The sequence below is a fragment of the Callorhinus ursinus genome, unplaced genomic scaffold, assembly GCF_003265705.2.
Source record: "Callorhinus ursinus isolate GAN/ISIS: 27379988/994484 unplaced genomic scaffold, GSC_fseal_2.0 scaffold38, whole genome shotgun sequence".
In the NCBI taxonomy this organism is placed as follows: domain Eukaryota; kingdom Metazoa; phylum Chordata; class Mammalia; order Carnivora; family Otariidae; genus Callorhinus; species Callorhinus ursinus.
The window spans coordinates 8,116,787-8,129,317 of NW_027397100.1; the positions used below are offsets into that span (position 1 = coordinate 8,116,787).

Consider the following 12,531-nt stretch of genomic DNA (forward strand, 5'->3'; position numbering starts at 1 on the left):
AATGTCTTTGCCGGAGGCGGAATTGCCCCGCCCTTGTGTGTCCGGGCTAAGCAAGCTGCTCGGGTTTGCTTTCAGGAGCTTTTGTTCCCTGCAAGCTCTCGGCACAGCTTTGGAGGACCAGAGTGAAAATGGTGGTCTCCCAATCTCCGCCTGGAGGAGCTGAGAACTCGGGGCCCCGCTCCTCAGTGTGCCCCCAGAGAGAAGCAGTCACTCCCGTCTCCCCGGTCTCCGGCCGCACTCCGTGCTCACCCGGCCTGTGATTGAGCGTTGCTATCTCTGGCACCCGACCCCGTGTGGAGTCCCCAATCCCAGCAGATCCCTGCGGTGCGCTCCCGCACCGCTCCTCCCGGGGGGGGGGGAAGGGGAGTCTCCCCAGCTCTGCCGCTTGTTGGGTCCCTGCTCGAGGAGCAGTGGCCCGACAGGGCCGCGGATCACAGTTTATGGCAACCCCGAGCTGAGAGCCCGGGCCTCGGCTCCGTCTCTGCAGCCGACTTCCCCGCTCCGATCCGTGGGAGCTCTGCCGCACTGAGGCACCCCCGGTCTTTGTGTGACCCCGAGGGTCCTGAGACCACATTGTCCCGCGAGGGTCCCACCCCCCGCTTAGCCACTGGAGCGACGTCCCTCAGCGGAGCCGGCTTCTAAAAGGTCCGATTTTGTGCTCCGCGGCTCTAGCACTTGCCAGAAGCGGCCGGCGGAGGCCCCCTCCCCCGCCGTCTGTCCTCCCGAATATCGCCTCAGATTCACTTCTCCGCACGTCCTACCTTCCAGAAAGTGGTCGCTTTTCTGTTCAGAGTGTTGTTACTCTTCTTATCTTCGATCTCCTGTTGAGTTCGTAGGTGTTCAGAAAGGTTTGATCCCTATTCAGCTGAATTCCTGAGACCAGACGCAATCCAGGTCTCCTACTCCTCTGCCATCTTGCTCCGCCCCCACCTCATTTCCTCCGCTCTTGAGAGCACCATTTTCCAGGCAGTCTTGCTTGCCAACCTGGGCCCCACTGGAGTGGCTGCTTGTGCCCAGAACATCCCCTCCCATCAAAAGGTCCAATTCCTACATATACTCCTTTCCTGCTTGGAGGGACTGTGCCTGCTCTTTTATTTTTAAGACCAGAAAATAAATGTTGTGACCAAATAAGGGCAAGCCACTGAGAACGGACTGTTGTCTGAAGGCCGTGAGCAAGGGCCATCGCTACGTGTTTATTTTGAGAACTCAACATGAGGCCTGTTTGCTGGAAATCTAGTTTGGCAGTCCAGTGTCATACAGGGGAAAGTCAGCCTGGGTAAGCAAAATGCCCACAGTGCCTCACGCAAAGCCTCCATGGAATACCTTAATAACTTACAAATTCAAATGAGGGGGAGGGCAGGAGTCAAACTGGGCCAACACAACCAACACCAGGGACTGGAATTCCACCAGATTTCCTGTCCTGCATCTCTGCCTCTCTGTGTGTGTGGGTTTCTGACTTCACACTCAATCTGGTTTTTTGCATACAGTGAGAGACATATGCTGGGTTTATCCCAGGGCACATCCCCATCCCTCTTCCACTGAGGCTAGGCACAGCGTCCACATATAGTCGTGCACTGGACAATTCATGGGAGCAATTCACATCATAGTTCACTGTTGAGAAGCAGAGATGCTGGGGATGCTTGGCTGAGCCAATGTCACAGAAAATGGAAAGAGAAGGATAGATTTTCCTAGCACATCCTTCTCTGGTGAGGAGTGGCCCTTGATGGGCCCATTCCAACGGAGTTCAAGGAATCCCATCTTGACCCTTAATGACCTCCCTAATAAGGCTGCCAGGGAATAAAGCTGGTGTTCTGATTCCCTCATGGTTAGGAAGGAGTGCCAAAGACTGAACATTGGGGATTTCTGAACCCTCTGAATTCCTGTCTACAGGGGTCAATACAGGTAAGTCTCCTGTGTGATGGGTCACATGCTCCCTTACTGGTGGGAAATCCCAACGAAAGCATTTGAGGTTATAAATTCCCTGTGTACTCAACAGCCAAACTGTGGAAAGAGCCAAGATGTCCATCGACAGATGAATGGATAAAGAAGATGTGGTATATATACACAATGGAATATTATGCAGCCATCAAAAGGAATGAGATCTTGCCATTTGCAACAACGTGGTTGGAACTGGAGGGTGTTATGCTGAGTGAAACAAGTCAATCAGAGAAAGACATGTATCATATGACCTCACTGATATGAGGAATTCTTAATCTCAGGAAACAAACTGAGGGTTGCTGGAGTGGTCGGGGGTGGGAGGGATGGGGTGGCTGGGTGATGGACATTGGGGAAGATATGTGCTACGGTGAGCGCTGTGAATTGTGTAAGACTGTTGAATCACAGATCTGTACTTCTGAAACAAATAACGCAACATATTTTAAGAAAAAAGAAAAAGAAGAAGATAGCAGGAGAGGAAGAATGAAGGGGAGTAAGTCAGAGGGGAAGACGAACCAGGAGAGATGATGGACTCTGAAAAACAAACTGAGGTTTCTGGAGGGGAGGGGCTGGGGGATGGGTTAGCCTGGTGATGGGTATTGAGGAGGGCACATTCTGCATGGAGCACTGGGTGTTATGCACAAACAATGAATCATGGAACACTACACCAAAACAAATTATGTAATATATGGTGATTAACATAACAATAAAAAAATTTAAAAAAAATAAATTCCCTGTGTACTATTCTAGCTGCATTCCACAAGTTTTGATACACAGGATTTTCATTTAATTCAAGTCTGAATATTCTCTAAAGTTTGTTTTGGTTTTGTCTTTATGTTGTAGTCACATATTATAGTCTATATGATACTGACGCATTGGTATGTGAGATTTGCTTTGCAACATACAATGTGGTCAATATTTAGAAATGCTCTGAATGTGCTTGAGAAAAATATATACTCTCTCACCGTTGGGCAAAGTTTACTAAACATGTTTTCTAAAATATGTATTAAAATCAAGCCTATATTCCAAAACCAGAATCTTTGGAAAAGGAGAAACTGTATCTTTGGCAGCCACCCCTTAGCCAAGTGATCAAGGTTAATATCACTAGGAATAAGTCATGTTGATATCATGTGCCCCTGATGTGTGATGAAAGGGAACTTCACCTCTGTGATAATTCTTTCCCCAAGCCCATAAACCCATTCTAGTCATGAGAAACCAGCAAAGAAATGCACATCAAGGACATTCTGCAAAATACTAACATTCTCCAAAACTGTCAAGGTCTAGAAAAACAAGGAAAGACTTGAGATGTTGCAGATTGGAAGAGATGAAGGTACACCCTGATGAAATGTAATGTGGTGTTCTGGACTGGATCCTGGCACAGAAAATGAACATTACAGGGAAAGCTGGTGAAATCCAAACTGAGTCTGGAGTTCGGGTAATGGTAATGGGCCAATATTAATTTCTTACTTGACAAATATACTGTGGCTACATGATAGCCGTGTGCTTGTTAGGGGAAGCTGGGTGAAGGGAATATGTGAACTCTCTGTACTAGGTTTTTAACTTTTCTGTAAATCTAAAATATTCCAATAGAAAAGATTTATTTATTTATTTATTTTTAAAGATTTATTTCTTTATTTGAGAGAGGGAGAATGAGGGAGAGAGAGAGAGTACATGAGAGGGGGGAGGGTCAGAGGGAGAAGCAGACTCCCCGCTGAGCAGGGAGCCCAATGCGGGGCTCGATCCCGGAACTCCAGGATCATGACCTGAGCTGAAGGCAGTCTCTTAAGTAACTGAGCCACCCACGCACCCCTAGAAAAGATTTATTTTTAAAATTCAAGCCTGTTGCTTGTGTTGTTCAAATCTTGTAGTAAAAATAAAGTAAGGGAAACAATAAGGGGAAGGGTCTGTCTCCACTTCTCTAAAAACTACTTTGGAGCCTTCAACCCCAATGTCCCCAAGACAAGGAAACAAACACAAAGCTTGGCCATCTTCTTCATATGGTGCAGAAGAACCTATAATAAATAATAACGGAGGTCAGTAATTTAACAACGAATCAGGGCATCTGCTTTAGCAGGTGTTTTCATATGTCTTCACCGCATCCCTTTAAGGGAGGCCCAGAGAGGGTGAAACGTTGTCACCCAAGTCGCGCAGCTGGGTTGAACTGGGTATGTGAGGCACGAAGCCAGGGCTGTCACACTCACTCCAGGCTGCTGCCCCAGCCTTCCGCGCTGCATGCCCTCCACGCTGGCCCTCCTCCAGCTCCCTCTATGTCCCCCACACTGCTCACGAACGTGCACCACTCCTCCATTGCCCAGGTAATTCTACATGCTCAGGGAGACCTTCTCTGACACCCCCGCCCAAGATCTCCGGTGTCCCCATTTAGTCCCACGACACCTTTCATTTGTCCTCCAGAGCATTTATTACATTTCTTCATTTGTAGGTTACTCATTTATCATGACAGGACTGTGAGCTTACAATGGCCTGTGTTCACCGGTGTGTGTTCCCATTGCTTACCACAGAGGCTGACACTTAGTAGGTGCTCAATAAACAAGTAGTAACTGACCGAATGTACTAACTTGGGGCACATTAAGGTTAACTCCAGGAGGTGGGGCTTGCACTAGAGAAGCACTACAGAACTTGGTGTCCGGCCTCCAGAAGGTCCTGGAACATGATGTGGGGGCTCCATCAGGCAATAGCTATTGTATACCTGGCCCTACTCTGCCAGGATGTAGGATCCCCAGGAGGGATACCAGAGAATGGGGGATCTACGCCAGAGAAGCTCCTTTAAGACTCTATAGAATGCAGCAGCCTTCCGGTAGAAGGGGCATCCTCAGGACCCTCTTCTTACATGGAATTAGCCTTGAACCCCTCACCACCTAGATCTTTGTTGTCCAATAAGGTAACTGCCAGCCATATGTGGCTACTGAACATTCAAAAGGTGCTTAATCTAAACCCAGATGTGCTATAAGCGTAGAATACACACCAGATTTCAAAGACTTAGTTTGGGAAAAAGTGTAAAATACCTCATTAGTAATTTTTTATGTCGGTTATATACCGAAATGACAATATTTTCTGATATATTAGGTTAAATAAAATATATTATTAAAATGTAGTTCATCCTCTTTTTATTTAAGTGGCTACTAGGAAAACTTTAAATTACCTTTGTGGGTTGCATTGTGTTTTTATTGGATAGTGCTATTCTAGACTACTGACAACCTGATATGTTCATGCTATTTATGAAATCAGCCTGCAACATTTTTCACTACTTAATACACCAGACAATGGAAAGCCAGCTGAGCCACTTACATTAGAAGTAAGATAGGTCCCTTCGTTTCTCTGAGCCTCGGTTTCCTCATTTATAAAATGGAAGATAATGAAATCTACCTCACTGTGTTGTTGTGAAGATTGAACAAGGTAATTATATCTATAGGCTTACTTAGTACAGTGCGTGGCATTTAATCAAAGTTTGATCAGCGGTGGCGATGATTAACACCAGTCCTACTGGGTATCTGCAAATTAGCAAAGAAGAAAGTATTTGTGGTGTCACATTAACAGATGAATCTGTCATCATGACATATTTGTTCTTCATGTTAACCATCAACAAGCTAGACGTGCTCATCCAATAAAAATGGCTGATGTTTATTGAGTGCACAGTATGATGCAGGTACTGTTATGCATTGAACATGCATCACCTTATTTCATCCTTACTGTGGGGGGGTATGTGCTGATGGTCAAATTACAGTCAGAAACTGAGATTCAAGGAGGCAAAAGAGCGTGCTCCAGGCCCCACAGCGATTAAGGGATACTGTGAGAATTCAACAGGCTCTAAATGATTTCACTAGGCTGCTTCCCAGGGCAGGTGTAGTTAGGTATCCTGGTGACATGGCAGTTGTAGTCCCGGGGATGGAGAGGCCTCTGAGAGCTATTCCTGGTGCACACTGGCAAGACCACCACTGGTCTCCTTCCTCATCCTTGAATGCTGACTGAGCTCCTGGGCATGTGTCAGTCACTTAGGCTGTTAGGGGCAGAGGCTCATTTGGTAAGGTATCTAATAAAAAAGGAAGACAGGAATTTTGGTCACTTGGCCATGCCTCACAAAAATTCAGGGAAAACTGGACCCTGGGCCATGTGGAACACAGATGTGGTTTGGAAATTGAAATATCATCCTCCCCCGAGAAGAGTTCTAGAAATGGTCCCTCACCTGCAACAGGAGCTCAGTGCTCTGTACCTTGAGATCCTGTGGTTAAAGGGACTCAACCCCTCTGTCTCTTCCTGTTTCTGTTCCTGCGACCAATCACAACTCCCCAAGAGGAAAACCTGCTCTTAGTCCTAGACCAAGGTCACCGGGTTAGGGCTGCCCTCAGGTGGCAGTGCTTCCCTAATCCACTGAGCTGTGGTCGAGGTGAGCAAGGGGGCTGCAGAGTTGGCAGAGACGGAGCCTGCCTTCAAGACATGCACAGCCCAGTCTGACTGGCCAGTCCCAACTTGAATGGGCCACCACCCTCACCACACAGCAGCCATTCATAATCAGGCACAGCATAGCAGTAGTTTCTTTGGCCTCCTGCCCCCCCAGTTCCCTGGGCCTGGTACCCCAGAGGAAAGCTTCCTACCACTCCGTCTACACTGTAATGGACGCAGCAGGACTGCCGTGAACGCCCAGAGGTGAGAGGCCCTCCCTTGACTCCAGTCACACCTGCCAGGTGAGGCCTTCCCTGTCTGCTCAGTTTCAGATGCCACTCCCCCTCTTGCCCCACACTTCCTGTCTCGTTTCCCTGCTTCATTATTTTTTCCCTTAGCCCTTCTCTAACACACTACACGCTTTAGTACTTTATTTATGGTCTGTCTCTGTCCTCTAAAATGTTAAGTACCATAAAGACGGGTTTGCTCTTTTGCTGACCAATTCCTAGAATGGTGCTGCACATGATTGACACTGGGTATGAAGGAAAAGAAGGGCCAGGAATCTAGTCTGGCTGGGGGTTTAGCCAAGGAAGCCTTCCTGAAAGAAGTGACACAAGCTGAGTCAGGCCAGCCTCGGACATGGAGGATGCATTCCAATCATGTAGGCCGGGAAAGGGAGAGCATGTTCAGGGGCCTTCAGCAGTAGCACGGCTGAGGCCTCTGGTGCTCCCGGGGGGTGGCGGGTGGGGTGAGGATGGAGAGGCAGACCATGGGCAGTGAGGAGGGCCCCGCAGGTACCCTGGAGAATGGAATGGCAATGCTAGGGCTGAGGCTCAGATGGGGCCAGGGGGGCAGAGGGCAGGGGAGGGCAGACCAAGAGGCTGGGCCAGGGGCAAGGATCGTTTACAATTTGAAAGTGAACGAGTTGTTGACAGAGGAAAGCTGAGCTCTGAGTGCGGACTGTGCGCCAGCTGCTGCAGTGAGGACCTCCCTGATCTCCCTGGGCCGGCTTTGTACTAGGGTGCCGCAGAAACAGGGCAACGGATGGCTGACACCTCCGCAACCTGACCAGTTGGGCTTACTGGGAAGGACATTTTGGTGATGCTGGGCCAAGCCACGGTCAGTGATCCGCCTCCATAGCCCCAAGACGCCCCTCCCTTGGCCGTTTCAGCAACCATGGCAATGTCAGCTCCTTTCTTCCCCAGCACTCCATCGCTGCCCCCTCCTACACATCATGGACCAAGTGGCAGCAGAGATGCCCCAGGCCACAGGACCGAGGTACGGGGCGGGGAGGCAGTTAAGAAAATGATGAGAAAATAAAGAGAATAAAGGGGAGGGGAATGCCATGTACAGGGCTCCCCAAAGCTGACACAGCGCTATGGAAGCTGGCGGGAAGCTGCCTGAGGTGGGGGGCTGGTCAGTGTGAGAGAAAAAGACATCTACAAATAGCAAGGCAACAACCAAGAGTTAAACTTCACCGGAAAGGAACTTGGGCCAAGTTGGGGAAAACGCGTTCATTTTTCACGAGAGGACCAGGGCCACGGTTGGATGACACCGGCCCAGAGAGTGGAGTAGGTGGGGGGACCTTCACGAGAGAGTGGGTGACGTTGGGTAGTTCAGGAGGGGGGCAAGAGGGAAAGAAGGGCCTTTGCCAGAGCCGGTGGGCAGAGCAGACGCTTCAGCCCCAAGAACGCCTCCTGTGGACTGAGGCCATCAAGGTGCTGAACTCACAAAGGCAGGCCTGACTACCTGGTTCTGACCTCAGCCCTGATCAAGGTGATTTCAATTTCCATGCAAGGAATGGACAATTAATGCCTCCCTTTCTCCCTCTGCGGGGCACACCACTGCCATTCTGTCACTGAACAGAACTCCCAGAGACCAAATCTACCATGTGGCAACAGCAACAGAAACCCCAACACCTAGCCTTTGCCTACCCCAGCCCCAGAGCTCTCCAAAGGACAGGTGTTCCTTGTCCATGCCACACCCGCCCCTGCTCAGAACCATCTCCCAAAATCCCCCAGGGGAACCCTGGCCCCAGCACTCAGGGCACTCCTGCCTCCTCCAGGGCTTCAGCCCGACTCTGCCTCTGTGTCCATCCCACCGTCATACTCTTTTCCAAAGCCCGGGCCCAGATGTCCTTCAGCCAACAATTCTAACGTTTTCCTTTTCTCCCAAACCTGAGCCCCCCAGAGGCACTTGGGATTGTTCAACCCCTAGTCCAAATTCTACATCCCATCTCCTATCCTTAGGTCAGCCTTGGGAGTGTGCTAAGCGGAACATCTCAGTGAGTAAAATATGGAAGATGTCATGACCCACCCCATGATGGCACATGGAGGTATGGGCTTAAAAAGACAAGAAAAACAACAAAAACAAGCAGCAGGGCAGTTTCAAGATTTATTGGGTGCGTGAGAGGACAACGATGCACAGTACAGAAAACTCTTGGTTCTAAAAAGTTACGGGAGGAGTAGGCGGGGAGACGTGGAGGCTGCTGGACAACGTGACCCAGGTGGAAGGGAACCGGTCTTCCTGGTTCATGGTGCTCGGTGACACCGCTGGGGGAGTGGCAGAACCAGCTGAAGTCTCTAGCTCTGGACCACAAGCCTCCAGGGTCCCAGGGCTTTCCCTCTGGCCTGCTCACACAGAGAGAAAAGTCCTTCCATGCTGTGCTGAGGCAACAGGGTAAGGTCGGGTGATGCTTCACATGGCAACATTATTCTTCATCACACCACTCTAGTGTCCACGATCAATCCCAACATAATCTAAAGGAGAAAGTCCAATGAGGCCAGCAGCCTGGAATTTCCATATCAGAAACACAGGCCAACTTAGCCCCTTGGCATTAACTCACCATGAGGAGTTCTCTCCAGGGCAGCTGGGACCTCTCATCCTGAGAGGGCCAGTGCCTCCATGCCCTCTGGCTTCCTCCAGCAATCTCCAGATCCAAGGCAGCTCTCCTAGAGTGAGGAGGACGCCACAGAGCAGGTGGTCACAACAAGTGTCTGGGTTCCAACATGATCTCATCTTTCTCTAAGCTGTTATCAATGAGAAAGCCCCAATTAATCAGGCATGAGCTGCCAGGTTTTTTTCACCCCAAACACAGCTCAAAAATGAATCTCAGTGCTCACAGAGAAGAATCAAAATAAACACGGTCTTAAAAAATGGGTGTTTTCAGGACAAGAGCAGATATAGTAATTGGTAGACAGATGGCTGGAGAGCTAAAGCTCAGAGGCTCCTCCCACTGAGCCCCACACCCACACCCCCCAATTGGGAGTGAAGGCCCCCATTTAAGCCTCCCTCCGTTGTCATTACATCCCTGTACGTCTGTCTCCCAGGTGCTTGTGCTCACCCTAGCGTCAAACTCCTCTTCGTGCTGCTCCGCCCACCACCACCCAATACACATTGCCCATCACATCACATTTGGACCACCAAATCCAAAAAGCTGCTTTCCTTTGAAAACCTAATGGCAATCAGTATAAACCACCCATATCACACAGTATCCTTATGCAGAATTCATCCTGGGTCTTTAAACCCTATAAAGTACCTAAACTTGGACACAAACATAGCCCGGTTTCCCACAACGGGAGGCCAAGCTGAGAAAGGCCAAGCTACAGAGTCCCGTCATTGACTCTCACACAGCAGCACTCAATGCCTGAGACCAGAGAGCACTAGCTGGAGAGGAGCAGGAGTGTGTGAAAGCGTCAGCATTTGGAAGGGACAGGTGTGGACCCTCCAAATACGGGAAGCCACTTTCAACAATTCCTCTCCCTGCATTATCAATTGACCAGAGCACAGGCAGCCCATGATCGCTTTTGAATGCAGGGGCATGAAGGGCAGAGAGAGACCTAGGAAGAGAAGCAGGCACTACTAGCCTTTGGAATAGACTGAATCTGGGGAAACCACCCAGCCAAGCACAGGACCTCAGGAGTGGCCATTCTTGCAAAAGTCCCATAAAACCTCCCTGCCAAGGGGAATCAAAGAGAAGTCACTTTGGGCAAAAACACTGTGAAAATCGTAGGGTTGGAAATGACAGGAATCCCGTGGTCTTTTTTTTTTTTAAGATTTTATTTATTTATGAGAGACAGAGAGAGAGAGAGGCAGAGGGAGAAGCAGGCTCCCAAGGAGCAAGGAGCCCGACGCAGGACTTGATCCCAGGACCCTGGGATCATGACCTGAGCTGAAGGCAGACGCCCAACCATCTGAGCCACCCAGGCGCCCAGGAATCCTGTGGTCCTAAGCAGCACAGAAATCACCTCTGTCGTAAGTTGGTTTCTTAAATGAAGAAAATGAGGTTCTGAATAGGTCACCGAGAGAGCAGCACAAGGGGATTCAAAGCCAGGGACGGGAGTCTCTGATGTGTGGGTCTCATTTCCAATTACAACATGCTTCTGCCGTCACTCCAAGGACAGAAGGCAGGCACCCCAGAGAGCTCTCATTACCCAGCGGGACTCTGGAGACTCTTCCTCTGCAGCAAGCGCTGAGGACGTATCAAGGGCCAGATGTGATCTAGGTTGTCTGGGATTGAGGGACAGAGCTGGGGACTCACGGACATTACCTTCTCACCTCTCAGCTCCCCTATATCTTCATATGAAGTCGCTAGGAACCCACACTTGACTATACCAGATGCAAGGAACCAACACTCCAGAGAAAAGACAAGAAATCTTACCTCAAGGACACTGGGGTCTAGAATATTCCTGATACAACTCCCATGATGGCTCTGCACATGGTGGGCTCATCTGCAACAGACCAAAACCCAAAAATGGGTACCAACTTGTCCCTGCTCACAGCAAGGCATGGTAGGCATCAGGAAAGGGCTTAGCACAGTAGTTACCAGAGAGTAAAGTAAGCGTTCGACAAACGTTGGCTGTGATTATTTCCTCCACAGACACACTATTTCCTCGTAAAAAGGACAGTAGTTAACTCTAAAGAGGGAGACAGTGTGTGGTCTACGACAGGGTGGCCAATGCTGATGAATGCATTGTTAACCAGGGATAGGCTGAAAAGGAGGCCAAGGCCAGATTTACAGGAGTGTGCCATGGCTGCCCAGCAGCAACTACGCTGGACATCGAGGAAAACTCAAGTAACACACACAGCCTGGCTCCCAACAGCACGGATAGGAAGCCAAAGGCCAACAGTGACACTAATGCCACACCACTGCCCCCCGAGGCCCAACGTGTCTGCGGAGAAGATGGAATGTGGGAAAACTCCTGAAGGTGAGGATGTGGACTCTCCAAACACAGGACAACCCTTCTCTGAATCCTTCACCTATACTACCCATGAGCACGACACTGGCACCAGGTGACAGGAGACATCAAAAAGGTGGTAGAAAGGAGGAAGTGTGGGAATGCTCCAGGTCTGGAAGGGACAGGAAGGGATCCTCCAAACATGGGGAAACACTTTCAGCAAATCCTTTCCCTGCACTATCAATGACCTAGACACGGGCACCCCAGGTTAGCAGCCTGCTATCTTCCCAGGCAGGGGAAAGCTGCCCGGCCAAGCCCAGGACCTGGAGCATCATCACCACTTCATGTAAAGATTCCACCTCCCATCACCAAAGGGAAGACTAACTCCTGGCAAAAACACCGACATCGTTTATTCACCCCACACATACAGCCTGAGTACCTGCTACGTGTCAGGCACCCTGGGCTCAAAAACAAAGGACACACATGAGACCTCTGTCCTCCCAGAGCTCTGGCAGTTTCCCCACTTAAAAGTGAAGCTTAGGACAAGGAAGGAACTGAGCCAAGGTTATGCGGCTGGCCAGGGGTGGGCTGAACCAGGATCTGAACCCAGACCTCTCTGACCCCAAACCCACCCCACCTACCACACCACACCCCCTTCTGCACAAGGGCTTTGCAAGAAGGGTCTCAGAACCTGAGCTCCAGGACCACCCTCTCCCCTCCCCCCTCACCGCGCTGTGGCAGGAAGGCAAGGAGCTCCCTGGTCAAGGTGCTCACGCGCAGCAGCACTTACCCAGCAGGCCTCACCCCTGCACACAAGGGCGGCATCAGGAGCTGCGGATCAGGGTCCTGCAGGGCAGAAAGGGGTGCTGCCTGCGGCACCGCCCGCAAAGCCATCCAAGGGACAGTCTCCATCTGCTCCCAAGAGAGCAGAGCCCGCACGGCCTGGGCACGGGAGAGAACCGGGAAGGGGCTTTAGTGCCAAGCAGGGAGGCAGGAATCACACGCTGCCCCTCCGCGGCCC

At 50.3% G+C, this 12,531-nt stretch overlaps 2 non-coding genes across 2 annotated transcripts; both read right to left on the reverse strand.

Moving 5' to 3' along the window:
- Positions 1-10,016: 10,016 nt before the first annotated feature.
- LOC112827950 (small nucleolar RNA SNORA71) lies at positions 10,017-10,151 on the reverse strand. The gene has a single exon (XR_003209361.2). It is a non-coding gene; the product is annotated as a small nucleolar RNA SNORA71 (small nucleolar RNA).
- Positions 10,152-11,664: 1,513 nt separating this feature from the next.
- LOC112827953 (small nucleolar RNA SNORA71) lies at positions 11,665-11,807 on the reverse strand. Its single transcript, XR_012374742.1, has one exon. It is a non-coding gene; the product is annotated as a small nucleolar RNA SNORA71 (small nucleolar RNA).
- Positions 11,808-12,531: the final 724 nt, after the last annotated feature.